Source organism: Mustelus asterias, chromosome 9 (genome assembly GCF_964213995.1).
Source record: "Mustelus asterias chromosome 9, sMusAst1.hap1.1, whole genome shotgun sequence".
NCBI lineage: Eukaryota > Metazoa > Chordata > Chondrichthyes > Carcharhiniformes > Triakidae > Mustelus > Mustelus asterias.
In genome coordinates, this window is record NC_135809.1 from 100,765,089 (window position 1) to 100,783,282 (window position 18,194).

Sequence of the window (18,194 nt, forward strand, 5' to 3'; positions counted from 1 at the left end):
TAAATATGTAGGGATATGGGGGTAGGGCCTGGGTGGGATTGTGGTCAGTGCAGACTCGATGGGCCAAATGGCCTCTTTCTGCACTGTAGGGTTTCTATGATTCTGTGATTCTTAAAGTGTTAAACCTAAGGAGGATAATGTTCCATTCTAGCTACGCACGATAATAGCAGCAAAATATTGTGGATGCTGGAATCTGAAATTAAAAAAAAAGAAAACGGTGGGAAAACTCAGCAGATCTAACAGTATTTGTGGAGAAAGAAAGTTAATGTTTTGAGTTTGTATGACTCAGAGTTTTTTCAGCAATTTTTGGTTTTTGGAATTCCCTAAGATTGCCGGTAATGGGGTTACTCCTTGCATGAAAAGATAGTATTAATGTATGCTGCAGTTGCTTGAGATTCCTTTTGATGCCACTGAACTTCTTCCTCATTTGTTCCCAGACCTAGAAGATGGTGTTCATTTCTCCCACAGACAACTTGGTACTTTGCTTAAAGAACTGCTTGACCTCTTGCACGAATGATAGTCATGCACCTTCTCCACAACTCCCTGCAAAAGGACCTCTAAGGCACATTACTGAAAGGGGCTTCTCCATGACCATGATTAAACACATCTTAAAAATGCATTTTGCTCTCAACCCATTGAGAGTTAGGAAAAGCTCTTTCAGAGCAGTTGATTGGCACATTATTCTGATGTGCAGCCAATCATCTTCCAATGCTGATTCCCTGTGCATATAAAAGATATCCTGAGGGCCTATTCAAATTAAAGCAAACAGCCTACAAAGAACAGTACAGCACAGCACAGGAAACAGGCCCTTCGGCCCTCCAAGCCTGTGCCGCTCCTTGGTCCAACTAGACCAATCGTTTGTATCCCTCCATTACCAGGCTGCTCATGTGACTATCCAGGTAAGTCTTAAACGATGTCAGCGTGCCTGCCTCCACCACCCTACTTGGCAGCGCATTCCAGGCCCCCATCACCCTCTGTGTAAAAAACATCCCTCTAATATCTGAGTTATACTTCGCCCCTCTCACCTTGAGCCTGTGACCCCTCGTGAATGTCACTTCTGATCTGGGAAAAAGCTTCCCACCGTTCACCCTTCATAATCTTGTACACCGCTATTAGATCTCCCCTCATTCTCCGTCTTTCCAGGGAGAACAACCCCAGTTTACCCAATCTCTCCTCATAGCTAAGACCCTCCATACCAGGCAACATCCTGGTAAACCTTCTCTGCACTCTCTCTAAAGCCTCCACGTCCTTCTGGTAGTGCGGCGACCAGAACTGGACGCAGTACTCCAAATGTGGCCTAACCAGTGTTCTATGCAGCTGCATCATCAGACTCCAGCTTTTATACTCTATACCCCGTCCTATAAAGGCAAGCATACCATATGCCTTCTTCACCACCTTCTCCACCTGTGTTGCCACCTTCAAGGATTTGTGGACTTGCACACCTAGGTCCCTCTGTGTTTCTATACTCCTGATGACTTTGCCATTTATTGTATAACTCCTCCCTACATTATTTCTTCCAAAATGCATCACTTCGCATTTATCCAGATTAAACTCCATCTGCCACCTCTCCGTCCAATTTTTCAGCCTATCTATATCCTGCTGTATTGCCCGACAATACCAGCCTAATTTGGAATAGCGACAATGCCAACCTCCTTGTATTGCTGATATGGGCACACAGAATTCGGATGCAAACATCTCTCATTTCACCAGGATTGTACATTTTTATAGGAATTATATGCTTTTTAAAGCATTGCATTTTTAAAGGAAAATTGTTTTGTGGGAAAATGTATTACCGTGCTTTGGTTTGGGAGGAGAGGTAATCTGTATATTATTTTTGTTGCTTGTAACTGATACAATAATGTTTGCTGATTTGATTTATATTACTACATCATGCATATATGAACACATTTTGCCAAACATCCCTTCATGAAAACAGTGCTAAACTAAAAAGGGATTTTGACAACAGGAAAGCAGACACTTCCTCTACCAGGTAGTGACACATTGCACTGAAACTCTATCAGGCTTGCTTCAGGAAAGTTCATCCCTAGTAGGTATTATCTCTTACAGAATGTTGGAGCACCAAAATACACTGCTACCCTGTCACTTCCTGCAAGTACCTAAATTAAAATCCCTGCTACTTGATCTGTTCAAGAGAGAAACAATATTTTCGCAGTCAAAATAAATCATTTTTTTTAGATTTCCTATAAAATGTCATGTATATTTCTGTAATTCTATTTTAAAGTATTCACCATGAAGATTCAGTCAAAATAAAATCCCCAGAAAGTGTACCATGTTTATTTGTAACAATTCTACAAATAAGAATTTGCAATGAATATTGCCTGTTTGCTTCATGCAGGAGTTCCCAAACACAATTCATGACTCCCGGTGGGGTCACAGAGATAGCGTTTGGGGTGTGTATGACTCCTCCTCCAAGACAACAATGTCAACTGTACAGAGGAGACTCTGTTAGGACAGCCCTTCCCTTGATCCACTGGCTGTTTGCCACCAAATAGCAAGCAGTGGACATTGAGCCCAAAGCATTATTTAACCTCAGAAAACATCTTAAGCAGTGAGGGCTGAGCAATTTGTGTTCCAACTTGTTGCAGGCAGAGGCAGGCAAGTGTAACTCAGCGACTTTAGAAACTGGGAGGCCATGCAGCTAAGCCGGGAAGGTGAGTGGCAGCTTCAAACCTATTGCGATCCCTGCCTGGGCTGGTGAATCTGCTTTGCAGGCACCAGCAACTTGACCAGAAGAGGCGATTGGTTGGCAGTAGAAGAGGGGCTGATTAGTGTGTGTGAGCAGCGGAGGGGGGAAAGCTGATTACTGTGTGTGGAGTGGTTGTGGTGGTGGGGAAGGGGGCTGTTACTGATTATGGGGGGAGGAGAAGGGCTGATTACAATGTCTGTGGGGGGAGGGGGAGATGGACTAATTACAGTGTCTATGGGGAAGGGACTGATTACTGTGTGTGGTTGGTGGGGGAGATGGGCTGAATACAGTGCAGTTGGGGGAGAAGGGCTAATTATAGTGTTGATGGGGGAGAGGGGCTGATTATTGATTAGAATACAAGAGCAGGGATGTACTTCTGAGGCTGTATGAGGCTCTGCTCAGACCCCATTTGGAGTATTATGAGTAGTTTTGGGCCCCATATCTAAGGAAGGATGTGCTGGCCTTGGAAAGGGTCCAGAGGAGATTCACAAGAATGGTCCCTGGAATGAAGAGCTTGTTGTATGAGGAACGGTTGAGGACTCTGGGTCTGTACTCTTTGGAGTTTAGAAGGATGAGGGGGAATCTTATTGAAACTTACAGGATACTGCAGGTCTGGATAGAGTGGATGTGGAGAGGATGTTTCCACTAGTAGGAAAAACTAGAACCAGAGGACACAGCCTTAGGCTGAAGGGACGATCCTTTAAAACAGAGATGGGGAGGAATTTCTTCAGCCAGAGAGTGGTGAATCTGTGGAACTCTGCCACAGAAGCTGTGGAGGCCGGGTCATTGAGTAAGACAGAGATAGATAGGTTCTTGATTAATAAGAGGATCAAGGGTAATGGGGAAAAGGCAAGAGAATGGGGATGAGAAAAAAATCAGCCATGATTGAATGGCAGAGCAGACTCGATGGGCCGAGTGGCCCAATTCTGCTCCTATGTCTTATGGTCTTACTACTGTGTGGTGTGTGTGTGTGTGGTTGCAGGGGAGGGGGTGGGGGGGGGGGGGGGAGGGGGAAGATAGATGAATACAGTGCTGTTGGGGGAGAGGGAGTAATTATAGTGTCAATGGGGCAGATGAGGTGATTGCTGTGTGTGTGCAGGAGGGGATAAGGGCTTATTACAATGTCTGTTGGGGGAGAGGCTCCAATTCCGTGTATGCGGGAATGGGGAGTTTCACTGAGTCTTCTGTCACTGGGAAATATGAACAGCTTGGCTGAACCTATATGAGTGCGTAAAATTTTAACTTTCTTACATAATACGTTAAAACCATAGATTTCCATATCAATACAACATATAATTATATACTGAATATTACTTTACTGTTACTTCATTGCTTTTTTTTGCTGACATCTGGGACCATGTTAGCTTTCAAGTGTTAAAATGGGGTTATATTGGGACAATAGTTTGGGAGGCACTGTAATGGCTAAGTTACTTTCAAAAGTAAAATAAGAAATCTAGAAACGTTGCAGCACGGGAGGAGGCCATTCAGCCCATTATGCCCACGCCAACTGAAAAACATGTATCCCGTCTCAATTGCACTTTCTCGCACTTGGTCTGTAGCGGTGTAGGTTGTGACAATTAAAATGCATATCCAAGTTTTTTTTTAATGCAACAAGTTTTTGTTTCTGTTTTTATTTCAGATTTTCAGCATCTGCAGTGCTATATTTTTATTTTTTCAAATGTGATGAGGGTCTCTGCCTTTACTGTTGTATCAAGCTGAGTCCCAACCTCCATCATCTTAATGTCTTTACATATTATATACACATCAGATATTATAAATATCTAAGGATTTTATTTTTGTTGGTTTCAACAAACATAGACCAGACTTAAATCAGGGTTTGAAATGCAGAAATTAGGTTTGACGTTAGCTTTGGAAAATGTAAATAGTTGATGCAAAGAAATGGAAGAAAACAGTTTGGAGAATGCGGGCATCGATCCCGCTACCTCTCGCATGCTAAGCGAGCGCTCTACCATTTGAGCTAATTCCCCTTGCTGAAGGCTGCATATGACACATGTATTCTCCGCATTATTTTCTGATTCTATTGGAATTTATTTGTACCGTTGCATTCATTCGTTTATTTCCAGGCATTTATTTGCCTGTCCACTGCCTTGTCGTCATTGCAATCGTGAAATGAATTAGGAAATCGAGGTTTCCACTCGTGCAGTCTTTAACATATTGCCGAATCAAACCTCACAACAGTGTGATCAAAGTACTCCCAACAGACAATGCAATGCAAGATAAAGATCATTGCAAGGTGCTTTCCTCTGGCTGTGTGCGCATTCACACGTTGAATGCAGAAATAATGAAAGGATAGACAAGAGAACGAGTGCCATTGAAGTTCTTAAATGAAGAATGCATAGTAAACATAGAGAGCCCCTCCCCCCCCCCCCCCCCAACACAGACACACTCTTCACACATTAAAGAGCAGATGGTGCTGCTGAACAGCACGAGCGCAGCAGCCCGCGCGCGCGTGCGCCCACTGCGGTGTGACAGGGCGCGCGAGGCGGCAGAGAGCGTTGGCGCCGCCGGGGCGCGAGCAGAGGAGAGCGCGCGAGGCGGCAGAGAGCCGGGGAGCGCGAGCGAGCGGCAGCAGCAGCAGCATCTTGTTGGGGGGGGTGTCAGGGCAGAGGAAGACATGAAGAGAGGGAGTCGCCGCGGGCTCAGTGACAGGCACAGCGAAGAGCAGCACAAAGTCAGCGAGAAGGTAAAGGAGCCTGTCTGCTCTGTCAGCGGCCGGCGGAGGGGGTGGCTGCCGATTGATAAATAAGAGCCGCGGCGGTGATGTTGAGAAAGGGGGGGAGTCGGTAATGGTGTAGTGTGTGCGTTGTTGTCCGTTCGTGCCCCTCGCAGCCACCGGCGATGGTGGTGGGTTTTTTTTTCTTGTGTGTTTTTCTGACAGGGCTCCGACCCACAGCCGCTGTCATTTATTTCATGAGGGAGGGAATCCTTGACTCTGTCGACGTTGCATCCCTCCGTTCTGGATTTATTGTGGTGGAAGGGGTGAGTAGTAATGAAATGGGTTTGGTCGCTTAGGTCAGATCGCCCTGCCATGATTTCTCTGAAAACTGTTGGTGGTACATATTTCAAAGCCTTTGCGAGGACTCGAAACGTGTCGATGGTGTCAGTTGTACAGCAATGACACACTGTTAAAAACTAAACTCGCACAATAAATATCCGAGAACTTATCACCGACTGTACTCCCCGAGGGAACTGCTGTTTTTGTCCTGAAATGGAAATCGGATAGTAAGTCTCATAGAGACTCTTTATTTAACGTCAGTTTATAAATAATGTACAGCCGAAATATTGTTTTTCACAGCGCTGCCCTTTATGGCAAAAGCTGTCAAACATGTTTGAATTTGCAGACTGAATATTTCAATATTTCTTGTTCCAAAGGAGAACATCATATTCTAATAATACATCGTGTGTGTATTGTGACATTTCTTGCTGATGATAGTAAAGCTTTTGAGGAATATAGTAGTAATGTTACAGTGGTGGGGTATAGACGTAAATTATTGTAGCTTTTTATAAGGGCCAGAATTATAAGGATGAAACAGGCTGTAAAAAGATATAGACAGGTTAAGCGAGTGGACAACAAGGGGAAATGTGAGGTTATTTATTTTGGTAGTAAGCATAGAAAAGTAGTATTAGAGAAGATGAAACTTCTGAATGTTGACATTCAGAGACACTGATGTTCTCCTCCTACAAGGAACACAAAGTTAGCAGGTACTGCAAGCAATTAGGAAGGTAAATAGTATGCTGCCCTTTATTGCAAGAGGATGGGAGTACAAGAATAAGGAAACCTTGCTCCAGTTGTTCAGGGCTTTGGTGAGAAGACATCTAGATTAGTGTGCCATTTTGGTTCTATATCTAAGGAAGGATATACTTGCATTGGAGGTAGTATAGTGAAGGTTCACTAAATTAATTAATAGAATCCCTACAGTGCAGAAGGAGGCCATTGGGCCCATCGAGTCTGCACTGACTCTTTGACAGAGTGTCTTACTCAGCCCCCCCTCCCTCCCCCCCTCCCTCCGCGCCCCCCCCATCCCCTCTAACCTGCACACCTTTGAATACCAAGGGGCACATCTTTGGACTATCAAAAGAATCTGGAGCAGCCGGAAGAAATCCATGCAGACAGGGGGAGAATGTGCAAACTCCACAGTTTCCCAAGCCTAGAATCAAACTTGGGTTCCTGGTGCTGTGAGGTAGCAGTGCTAATTACTGTGCCACTGGTTTTGTGGATGAAAAGTTTGTCCTGTTTTGACTGGCTAAGTAAATTGGGCCTGTACTCTTTGGAGCTTAGAAGAATGAGAGGTGACTTCATTAAAACACACAAATTCAGAAGGGGTTTGACAGGATAGACATCGAGATGTTGTTTCCCCTGACTGGGGAAGCTAGGACATGGGTCCGCAGTCTCAAGGTAAGGGTTGGATCATTTAGGACTGTGATGACGTGAATTCTTTTCACACAGAGGGTTGTGACTATTTGGAATTGTCTACCTCAGAGGCTTGTTCATGTTCCATCGTTGAATATATTTATGGCTGAGATAGAGGTCTTTCGGGGAATGGGTGGGAAAGTAGAGTTGAGATAGAAGATCAGTCATGATCATAATGAATGGTGGTGTAAGCTCCTATTTCTTATGTTCTTACAAATTTACCAAGACTGCAGTATTGTAACAGCTGTTATGTTATTAAAAATAGGTACATCATTTTGGAAGTTACATGGAAAATCTGCTACAGCGTTCAGGAGGTTGATCTGGCGCCTCTGTTTTGTTGAGCTGTATGTTTTTGGATTTATACATGTCTCCTATTTTTAGTGTCAGCTGCAAATTTGGACCTTCAGGCCTCCACTCTCACCTCTTACATTTCTTCCTTTGGTTCTAGTCAATTTGGGTTATGTGTTGGTGACTGGAGGTATGTATGAAAATTTGGGAGATACAAAATATTACAGGAGGAAACATTAGGGCTACTGACAAATTGAGTGGTGAATGAGAATGCTGAGTGGCAGAGACCAGCAAAAAGCCCCAGAGAATTTGGTAATGGCCATTAGTGAACGTGAAAGAGATAAATGGATTCAGATCTAATTGGAGAAAATTCAAGTTACAAGGAGACTGATGAGGCAAAAGTATATTTGTAAGAAACTCTTGGGCATTTTGGAGTATGTTGGTGGCATCCAGGGTGGGGGCTAAAAAGTAAAGCAGGAGGAAGACAAACACTACAAGTGAGACTAAAAAGAAACAAACGCCTCCCACAATTTACTCCCTCAATATATCTGCACCCACCATCCCCCTCCTCACTACCCCCTCACTTCTGAGTACTGTATCTTAAAGTATAATTATCTGCCAAATAATTATCTTTGAAACCTCCAGATTAGGATGCAGAATTACTTTCTTATTATGAATTTCTGAGAGGAAACTGAACATAGCTACTTCATAAAGTGTATCCATCTACTGAGTATTGATGGAGGATTAAGTTTAAAGATGGAGCGTTTCATTCTTCAGTATTGTTTGAATTACTACAGAGTAATACTACTATCTCAGTGCAGAATGTGCTGCATTTTTCAGATCTTCTCATTATTGTGGTCTTTCACAGCCTGTGTAAAGATTTGGTTTGCTTTTGTTCCAGTTTGAGCGTGTATCCAGTTGCTTTTGTATCTGGATTAATTTAATGCAATCCAAGTGTGAAATAATTCTGATAAATTGTGATAGTGCATACCAATATTTCTTTATCTAAACTAGTAACTCCCTCAAAACAGAATAGATTTTGATGTTGCCATCGTTACAGCTATTAGAGTTTCCCTCCATCCGTGTGACAGTAGAATTATACCCCACCATACAATGGACTGTTCTGTTTTATTCTGCACTAACTGAAAACATTGGCACCATGCTTAGCATTACAGCATTTGTTTTCTAGTTTACTGATTGTTTGCGGAATTGTTTTACCAATGCATAAGCAAAAGTAAGAAGGCAAATGATAATGAGTTTGTTTATTTAACTGAACACAAACTAGCTCCTGTTAAAATGCACACATTGTCTATATTCTTCTTCGGTCTGTTGTGCAATCAACTTTATCATATCTCTCTTCACATACTAGGATGCCTTTTTGCCACTATTATAATATATCTTTATCAGGAATGAAGAATTAAATTTATCCCCAGCATAGAACTTGATAGATCAGCTAGTCACAAAGCAAGGATCAAGTTTAAGCTTTGTCATTTAGGGAAGGCAATGGCCTAGTAGTATTATCGCTAGACTATTAATCCAGAAACTCAGCAAATGTTCTGGGGAACTGAGTTTGGATGGTGGATGGTGGAATTTGAATTCAATAAAAATATCTGGAATTAAGATGCCCATGTCCCACAAATAAAGTTTTTTAAAAAAAAGATACAGACTATCTGAAATGAAAATGCTTCAGTGCTTACAAAGTGACTGAATAGTTTTAAAGAAATATCATGTTGGACTGTCTTTACGTTGTATCTGTATTAACGTTTATTCCTAGCTCTACCTCATAGAATCATAGAAACCCTACAGCACAGAAAGAGGCCATTCGGCCCATCGAGTCTGCACCGACCACAATCCCACCCAGGCCCTACCCCCATCTCCCTATATATTTACCCACTAATCCCTCTAACCTATGCATCTCAGGACACTAAGGGCAATTTCAGCATGGTCAATCAACCTAACCTGCACATCTTTGGACTGTGGGAGGAAACCGGAGCACCCGGAGGAAACCCACGCAGACACGAGGAGAATGTGCAAACTCCACACAGACAGTGACCCAAGCCGGGAATCGAACCCAGGTCCCTGGTGCTGTGAAGCAGCAGTGCTAACCACTGTGCTACCGTGCCGCATCTCAGATCAACCTTGTTATTTAATTTTGCCATTTGCACCATTTGCCCCATCCAAGATGTTGAAGTGAAGATTCCCTTACTCCTTCTTTGAGCATCTCACACTGTTTCATTCCATCCACTTTTCCTGTAAAATATTAATTCTCAACTGCCACCCATGTACCATGTCAAGTTTCTTACTGAAATTTCTCATTGTTTGTTTTCCATCAGCCTTTTCACTAAGCAACACCTCATCCTTGGTTATTTCAAGCTCAATCTCAACTCTACTCTCTCCTCCGAGTTCATTGCCTTCCTTTCGTCCCTCAGTATCTCCCCCAGGTAAACCCCACTGCCTGTATTCACAGTCATTCCCTGGACTTTGTCACCTCGCGTGCCTCTCTATTTCCATCATGTACCAGTCACATCCATCCCCCTTTTGTCTACCAACCCCACTTCCTTTTGTAACTGCCCCAGAAAAAAAATCTCTCCTCCCAAGTCGCTTACAATGGTACTTTAAACAGCTTCCAATTTTTTGATAGAAGATGCTGTTAATGATTCCGTTGTTGCTGTTTCCAGCTTCATTGGATCTAGCACTTATTTTTTTACTTGTTCTGTATCACTCCCCTTTTCTTTTCTCCATCGTTCATTTTGTGATTCCATCCCATCAGAGACCTACCCATTTCTCTTGTCTTTCTGCCCCCCTGACCCCCACCTTGGTCCCTGTGCTTGTTTAAAACTTGTTACATCTGTAATAGTTTCCATTTCTAATTAAAGGTCAGTGACCTGAAATGTCCACTGTCACTTTCTCCTTAGATACTGCCTGAATTGCTAAGCTTTTCTAGCATTTTCTGTTTGTATTTCAAATTCACAACCGTCTGGCTTTTGGCCCTCCATTCACCATGATATTTCTGCAGCTACCAACCTATTCAGTCACACCCTCACCTCCATCATTGATGCCCTCATCTTCACTAAAACTATTATGCCCTCTCATCCTAATAGTTCACTTGGATGGCCCTTATTTCCACTCCCTGAAGTCCAAATGGTGCAGACTTGAACATTTATTGCGGACACCTGGTTTAGCCATTCATTGGCAAATCTGGTTGGACCACATAAAGTAGTAAAGGTTCTGCTTTCCTCTCACAAAACTACTCACTACTCTGGATCATTCTGGAATATAAAGATAACTCCTGTCTTCTCTTCACTGTAAACCCCTCTACCTTACCTCCAGCAACAAATGTGAGAAGCTCATGGACTTCTTTGTCACTAAGATTAAGACTATTTTTTCAGCTTCTCCTAGCCCACCAAACCAAACATCCCCTCCTCCCCTCACCTGGAACTCTCATCTATCTATGGTTTCTCTTTTTCCTCTGTTTCACCCTCTCTTGTCCATGAGAGCTACCTCCCTCCCTTAACACTCTTCCCACCCAACTTCCCTTCCTGGTCCCCATGCAAGCTGATATTGTTAATGGTTCTCTCTCCTCAAGTACTGCTTCCCTTTTCTTCAAGTCTGCCCTTACTTATATCCCTCTCCTCAAAAAAACATACTCGAGTCCTTTCGCCTTAAAACTATCACCCCATTTACAAACTTGCTTTCTTGTCCAAATTTCTTGTATTTGGTGTTGTCGCTCGAACCCGTGTCCATCTTTCCCACAACTCCATGTTTGTATCTCTCCAATCAGGTTTCTGCCCTTGTACCCGTACTGAAACAGCCCTTTGCAAAATCACATATGACATCCTGTGTGATTGTGAACATTGTAAACTCTTCTTGTCCTTCTCAAACAGCTTGCAACCTTTGACATGGTGGAACATACCATCCTTTTCCAGTCCCCCCCACTATTGTCATCCAGCTGGATAGAACTACCATCTCCTGATTCCATTCCTATCTATCCAGTCAGAGATTCATCTGCAATGATTTCTCTTCCTGCTCCTGCACCATAATTTCTCATATCTCCCAAGAATCTATCCTTTGCTCCTTTCCATTTCCACATGCTGTCTCTCGGTGCCATCATCTGAAAACACACATCAGGTTCCACAGTTATGCTGATAACACCGAGCTGCACGACCATCTCTATCGACTCTTTCATTATCTCTGGCCTGACATACTGCTTGTCTGACAGGATGAGCAGAAATATTAGGAAGACTGAAGCCATTGCATTTAGTCACTGCCAGAAATTTTGTTCCCTAGCTGTTGACTCTCTATCCCTCTCTCTGGCCACCGTGTGAGGCTGAACAAGACTGCTTGTAAACTCTGCATCCTGTTTGACCTGAGATGAGCTTTTGTCAAGATCTGTACTCCATCACCAAGATCTCCTACTTAACCTCTGACGCATTACCCATTTTTGTCTCTGCCTCAGCTCATTTCATGCTGAAGCCCTTATCCATGCCCTTTCTATTTATTCATTGGGTGTGTGCATCACTGGCATGGCCAGCATTAGTTGCCATTGCCTTTCTGAACTGCTGAAGTTCATTTACATATTTGTTACCTTTAGATTTGCTTACTTCAAAGTTCTCATGGTCAGTTTTGGATTCTTGATTGTTCTCACTTTTAATCACTCCACCATTATCAGCCATACCTTCAGCTTCCTTGGGCTTGCACTGTAGAATTTCCCATCTATGTCTCTTCCTCCTCCTTTAATATGCTCCTTCAAATCTATCTCTTTAACCCAACATTTGGTAACCTGCCTAATGTGTCCTTATATTTTGTATTCTATAGAAATGCAAGTTGTTGTACTCCAAGGGATGTTTAAAATGACAGCAATTCCCTTTAAAAATGAGATCAACAGCAGATTGCATAGTACAGTGAGTTGCTTTGTTTGTGAATTGAAAATAGTCAATCCCCAGTTAAATAGGTGCATATAAGTCCAAGATGTTGTGAAACTAGTATTAAAACTATCAACTGAATTGAAGACCCAAATCTCTGTCATAGCTTTCTTCACTTCTAGACAAAGTTCTGTAACTTAATAGAATCTTGTTTTATTTGCAGTGTGTCCACTGCAAAAAAAACACTTTCCATAATTTCTGGGTACTGAATATTATAAGCTATAATTTTTTAAATATAAAGTTTATTTAGTGGTGTCACAAGTAGGCTTGCATTAAACACTGCAATGAAGTTACTGTGAAAATCCCCTAATTGTCACACTCCAGTGCCTGTTCGGGTGCACTGAGGGAGAATTTAGCATGGCCAATCCACCTAACCAGCATTTCGGACTGTGGGTGGAAACCAGAGCACCCAGAGTTTAAGTTTAATATTTATTAGTCACAAGTAGGCTTACATTAACACTGCAATGAAGTTACTGTGAAAAGAAAACCCACGCAGGCACAGGGAGAATGTGCAGACTCCTCACAAACCGTGACCCAAGTGGGCATTGAACCTGGATCCCTGGCAATGCTAACCACTGTGCCACCATGCCACCCGTGACTAGCTCATGAATTAATAAAAATACTGTCAGGCTGACTGAGGCACTTGCCATTAATTGAGGTTATAATTCATTTAAGTTGGTACTCCGTATTGAACAGCCAGATAGTAATGTGGAAGTTGGTTGTTACCTCATCCTGTACTAGTCACTGTCATCAATTTTTTAAAAATAAACCTAAATTGCCTCTGATCTGTAAACGTATTCCAAGAAGTTGTTGAAGATTATGCTAATAATCTATTTATTGATATTTGTCCAGCTGAAAGACAGGAGGTGGTTGAATTTTAATTTAATTGATTTGAAATTATACAACTAATCATTGGCAAAAAGATTTATGGCATTGAACTTCTATTGATGTTTCAATGTTAGTTGAATAATTTTACCTTGGTTATGCAATACAAGAAGGAATATTAACATGATATATAATTTCTGCTTCTGCTATTTTATGTATTTTAACTACATAGTAATGTTATAACATACTGCACCTGGCGCAGATTGCACCAATCCCAGAGAATAGTGTGCAGACCTCAAAATTGGTCTCTCAGCTGGCGCCAAACAGTTTGCGATCCTCCTGGCCCCTTTCTAATGGTGCGAAACAGATCTGGGTGCACGGCCGATTAGCATATTTAAAGTAGCATTTAAATATACATAGCCTGTTCAATTCTCCGCGCATAGGATTCTCCGGCCTTCAGGCACAGCATGAGAATGGCGAGAATTACTGCAGGTCTCCACCAGCAGAGACCTAGCGCAATGGCCATGCTGGGGGACTCGGAGGCTATTGAAGCCCCAGGGTGGTCGGGGCATGGCCAGGCGGTGCCGATCAGGCAATGCCCACCTGGCAGTGCCCACCCCGACAGTGGCTGCTAGGCACACTGGCAGTTGGACACTACCGGTGTTCCAAGGGGGTGGGAGCTGTGAAGTGGGTGCTATGCAGGGCGACTATGATGGATGGCTATGCAGAAGGGCAGTGATGGAGTGACTATGAAGGGGATGATAATGCAGGGGTGGATCATGTCAGGGGGCATGTTGGGAGTCAAGCAGGGTGACCCATCGGGAGGGCCCAGATGCTGATGACCTGTGTTGGGGAGGGTGTGGGGGAGCATGCCGCCGATAAGGGGAAGGACCCAATGCAGGAGGGAGGTGGGTCTCCCATTTCACTGAGATTGGGGTGGCCTTGCGAAACAGTGCCCGAGCAGTCTGAAGCCAGGCTGTCCGGCATGTTAAGGCCCCCACCTCCCAGTACTGGCATGGAACTCCCAATTCTCCAAAAAAGTGACTGTGTGTGGGAGGGTTGTGATGTAGCGTGTGCCGAAAAGACCAGCGCAGATTGCTCCTGTTTTCTCACTGTTGTGATACATAGTCATTTTTTTGGGAGACTTCTGCCCAGAGTTTCTTCAGTCTAGCTCAGATCCACTCTATATAACTGCAGCAATAATCTCATGTTATTTTTCTAGGAGCGTAAATTTTGGTGAGATTTGTTGCTAAATGGTGCTTTTCATTGTTACTGACCATAAAACAGCTATTTGTTTGAACTTTTTCAGTAAACATTTATTATTTCTAAGTTATATGTCTGAAAAAGATGACCTTGGCTGGTACATTCTGTTTTTTTGCACGGTGCCATTTTGGTACTTGGAAATGTACCTTGTGATTTCAGAAGGGAGGGGAGTAAATTAGAAATATGGACATGAATAAAGCTTCCTCCTCTTCCCTGGCAATTCAAAGACAAATCTCCTTTGTTGAATGGTACGATGCAGAGAAATATGTCTCTGTGAATAGTCTGTATCACATTTGGAAAATTTTCTTTCTTTTCTCAAAACTAATGAATTAGTTTTGAGGGTGATACAAAACTTGGAACCGTGAGGAGGATAATTTCCTTCAAAAGGAAATAAACAGATTTGTGGAATGAACGGACAAGTAGCAGAGGACATTTAATACTTTGAATTGTGAAGTGATTCATTTTGGAGTGCAAAGAGGTGGTACAAAATAAAGTGTACAATTCTAAAGGAGGTGTGGGAGCAGAGGGATCTGGATGTATATGTGCATAAATTATTGAAGATAGCAGGACAGGTTGAAAGGTGAAGATAAGGCACATGGCATCCTGGGCTTTATCAGTTGGGGCATAGAGTACAAAAGCAAGTAAGTCAGTGTTAAATCTGTATAAAATGCTGGTTTGACCTCAGCAGAAGTATTGCGGTCCCATTTGGGACACCACACTTTAGGAAGGATGTGAAGGCATTAGAGAGGGTACAACAAAGATTCATGGGAATGCTTCCAAGGATAAGGAACTTCAGCTATAAACATAGGAGAAGTTGGAACTGTTTTTCTGGGAGAAGAGAAGGTTGAGAGGAGATTTGATGGAGGTATTCAAAATTATGAAGGTGTATGGACAGAGTAGATGGTGAGAAATTGTTCCCAATTGTGGAAGGATTGAGAACCAAAGGACACAGATTTAAGATAACTGGCAAAAGAAGCAAAGGTGTCAGAAGGAAAAACCTTTTCACAGAGTGGTTAGGATCTGGAATGCGCTGCCTGAGAGTGTGGTGGAGGCTGATTCAATCGAAGCATTGAAGAGGGAATTGGATGATTATCTGAAAAGCAAGAATGTGCAGGGCTACAGGAAGAAGTGGGTGTGGCACTAGGTGAATTACACCTTCAGAGAGCCAGCACAGACAGATTGGGCATATGTCTTCAGTGCTGTAACAATTCTGTGATCCCATATCTTAAAACAACAAAGATCTTATGTATACAAATTCTCAGCCTCAGGATATTCCAAATCGTTTTACAGCGAATGAAATAGTTTTTAAAGTGCAGTCACTGTTACAATGTAGGAAAGCACAGTAAGAAGTCTCACAACACAAGGTTAAAGTCCAACAGGTTTATTTGGTAGCACAAGCCACACACGACAACGCAGAATTGCTGAGCAGACCTTCATGACACATGACAACGCAAAATCGCTGAGCAGAAACTGATAGCCAAGATCCGTACACATGAGGATGGCCTCAACTGGGATCTTGGGTTCATATCTGTAACCCCCATGACTTGCCTGGGCTTGCAAAATCTCACTAACTGTCCTGGCTGGAGACAATACACATCTCTTTAACCTGTGCTTAACCCTCTCTCCACTCACATTGTCTATACCTTTAAGACTTGATTACCTGTAAAAACTCGCATTCCAACCATTATCTTGTAAATTGAGTTTGTATCTATATATGCCCTGTTTGTGAATACACCTCCCACTCACCTGGTGAAAGGGCAGTGCTCCGAAAGCTTGTGGCTTGTGCTACCAAATAAACCTGTTGGACTTTAACCTGGTGTTGTGAAACTTCTTACTGTGCTTAACCCCAGTCCAACACCGGCATCTCCACTCAATGTAGGAAACACAGCCATTTGTACAAATAAAGCACCCAGAACTGCACTGTGATAGTGAAGAGATAATCTTATATACAATTTGATCTAATGTTGGATGCGGGGTAAATGTTGGCCAGGATGCCAGGGATAAATCTCCAGCTGAGCAGAGTTCTTGAAATAGTGCCATGGAAGCATTTGCATCCACCTGAGGGGCCTCAGTTTAATGTCTTGCTGGTGAATCTGCCACACTATATAGTACTTTGTCAATTTACCCTGTAGTGACAGCTGGATTTTGTGCTCAAATACCTCAAGATCTCTGTTATGACTGGGAGGAAGGAATCATGTAAGTGGAGATGCAGGAAATAAAAGGAAACAGCATAGTAATAAAGCAGGTAGCATTTTGGGCAATAATAACCAAAATGTGGCAGGAAGGGACAGAGTATACAAACCTAAAGTGTGCTAGCACTAGAAGTTGTTCTATCTTTTTGAAGGTGGTGGGGTAGTTCTGTTAACTAAAGATGTCACTAGTACAGTACTGAGAGATTACCTAAAATCGAAAGAGCAAGATGTAGAATTAGTTTGGGTATAGATTAAAAATAGGAAAGATAAGAGGTCACTTGGGGGAATTAATTTATTGGTCCCGTAAATTGCACTGTAAGGCAGAGTGTACCGAAAGAAATAAAATTGGGCATGCATGAAAGGTGCTGCAATAATCATGACTTTAATCTACACGTGGTTTGGGTGAATCAGATTGGCAAAGTTAGCTGGAAAATGAGTTCATAGAGTGTATTTAAGACAATTTATTAGTGTAATACGTTCTGGAGCCAACCAGAAGCAGGCTGTGCTAGACTTGGTAGTGTGAAATTAGACAGGATTAATCAATGACCAAAGCAGATTAAGTGACAGTGATCATAACATGATAGAATTTCATGTTTGGTTTGAAGGGGAGAAATGTAGGTCTGAAACTAGTGTTTAAACCTAAAAAAGGTAATTATAAGGGTATGAAGGCAGATCTAGCTGAATATGAAAACTAGGTTAAAAAGTAGGACAGTAGAAATGCAATGGCAGACTTTTAATGAGATATTTAATAACTCTCAAAGATTTATCTCAGTGAGAAAGAAAGACTGTTTGTTTGAAAGGATGCATTATTGGTAGCTAAATAAGAAAGTTAAGGATAGCATCAAATTGAAAGAAACACTGCACAAATCTGTGAAGTGGTAGGTCAGAAGATTGGTCAGATTTTAAGAACCAGCAAAAAAAGGGCTTAGCAAAAAGAGGGAGAAAGCAAAAACAGACATTCTGGAGTACAGTTGGGAGGCAGAAACAGAAGTGAGATTGATTACTGGCCAATGTTCTATCTTGCGCTGATCGGCTCATTAGATATGCATTCACCAAGGAGCACAGCGAATTGTGCAGTGGGAGAACAGGATATGGATGTCCCCGCCATTTCCTCAGCTGCCACATAGCAAGTAGAAGTGCGTTATTGCCTAGAGCCAGCATCATGAATGCCTGAGGTGATCTGTAAACAAATGGCAGTGATCCATCTAATCAGCATATTCTTTGAAGCAGTCCCTCTGGCCCTGAGCATTTCAGCCAAAGGGAAGTATTCTAGCTACCCTTGGCCTGCTCCCACCCCAACATGGAGAAGCTCATCGAGGAGGAGCACAAAGGGGATCTCCTCTCATTCACACATTTTTGTGCATGGAATTGCAGCATTGACCAGGATAATGAAAGCCATGTTTGCATACCCTTACACAAAAACCTTTGAGCTTCCCTACATCACATTAAGACACATTTAGAGACCATTCCCTGTCATCATAGATGTCCTACCACTCCATTATCAGCCATGACCATCTACTGAGGACTCTCTAGGTTTGAAACCTGCACCCCAAGGCTCCAGGGAG

General features: G+C 42.7%; 1 protein-coding gene and 1 non-coding gene across 4 annotated transcripts in view; one reads left to right on the plus strand and one right to left on the minus strand.

Moving 5' to 3' along the window:
* Nucleotides 1-4,622: 4,622 nt before the first annotated feature.
* trnaa-agc (transfer RNA alanine (anticodon AGC)) lies at nt 4,623-4,695 on the minus strand. Its single transcript has one exon. It is a non-coding gene; the product is annotated as a tRNA-Ala (tRNA).
* Nucleotides 4,696-5,241: 546 nt separating this feature from the next.
* The window catches only part of LOC144498875 (uncharacterized), a 256,941-nt gene continuing 243,988 nt past the window's right edge, over nt 5,242-18,194 (plus strand). The window contains exon 1 of one of the 3 annotated variants that reach the window (XM_078220688.1): nt 5,242-5,411. The gene's annotated coding sequence lies outside the window, so the exon portion shown is untranslated. Of the gene's footprint in view, nt 5,412-5,605; nt 5,951-18,194 lie in introns of those variants that run through there. The other 2 variants (XM_078220690.1, XM_078220689.1) reach the window with 2 other exon arrangements.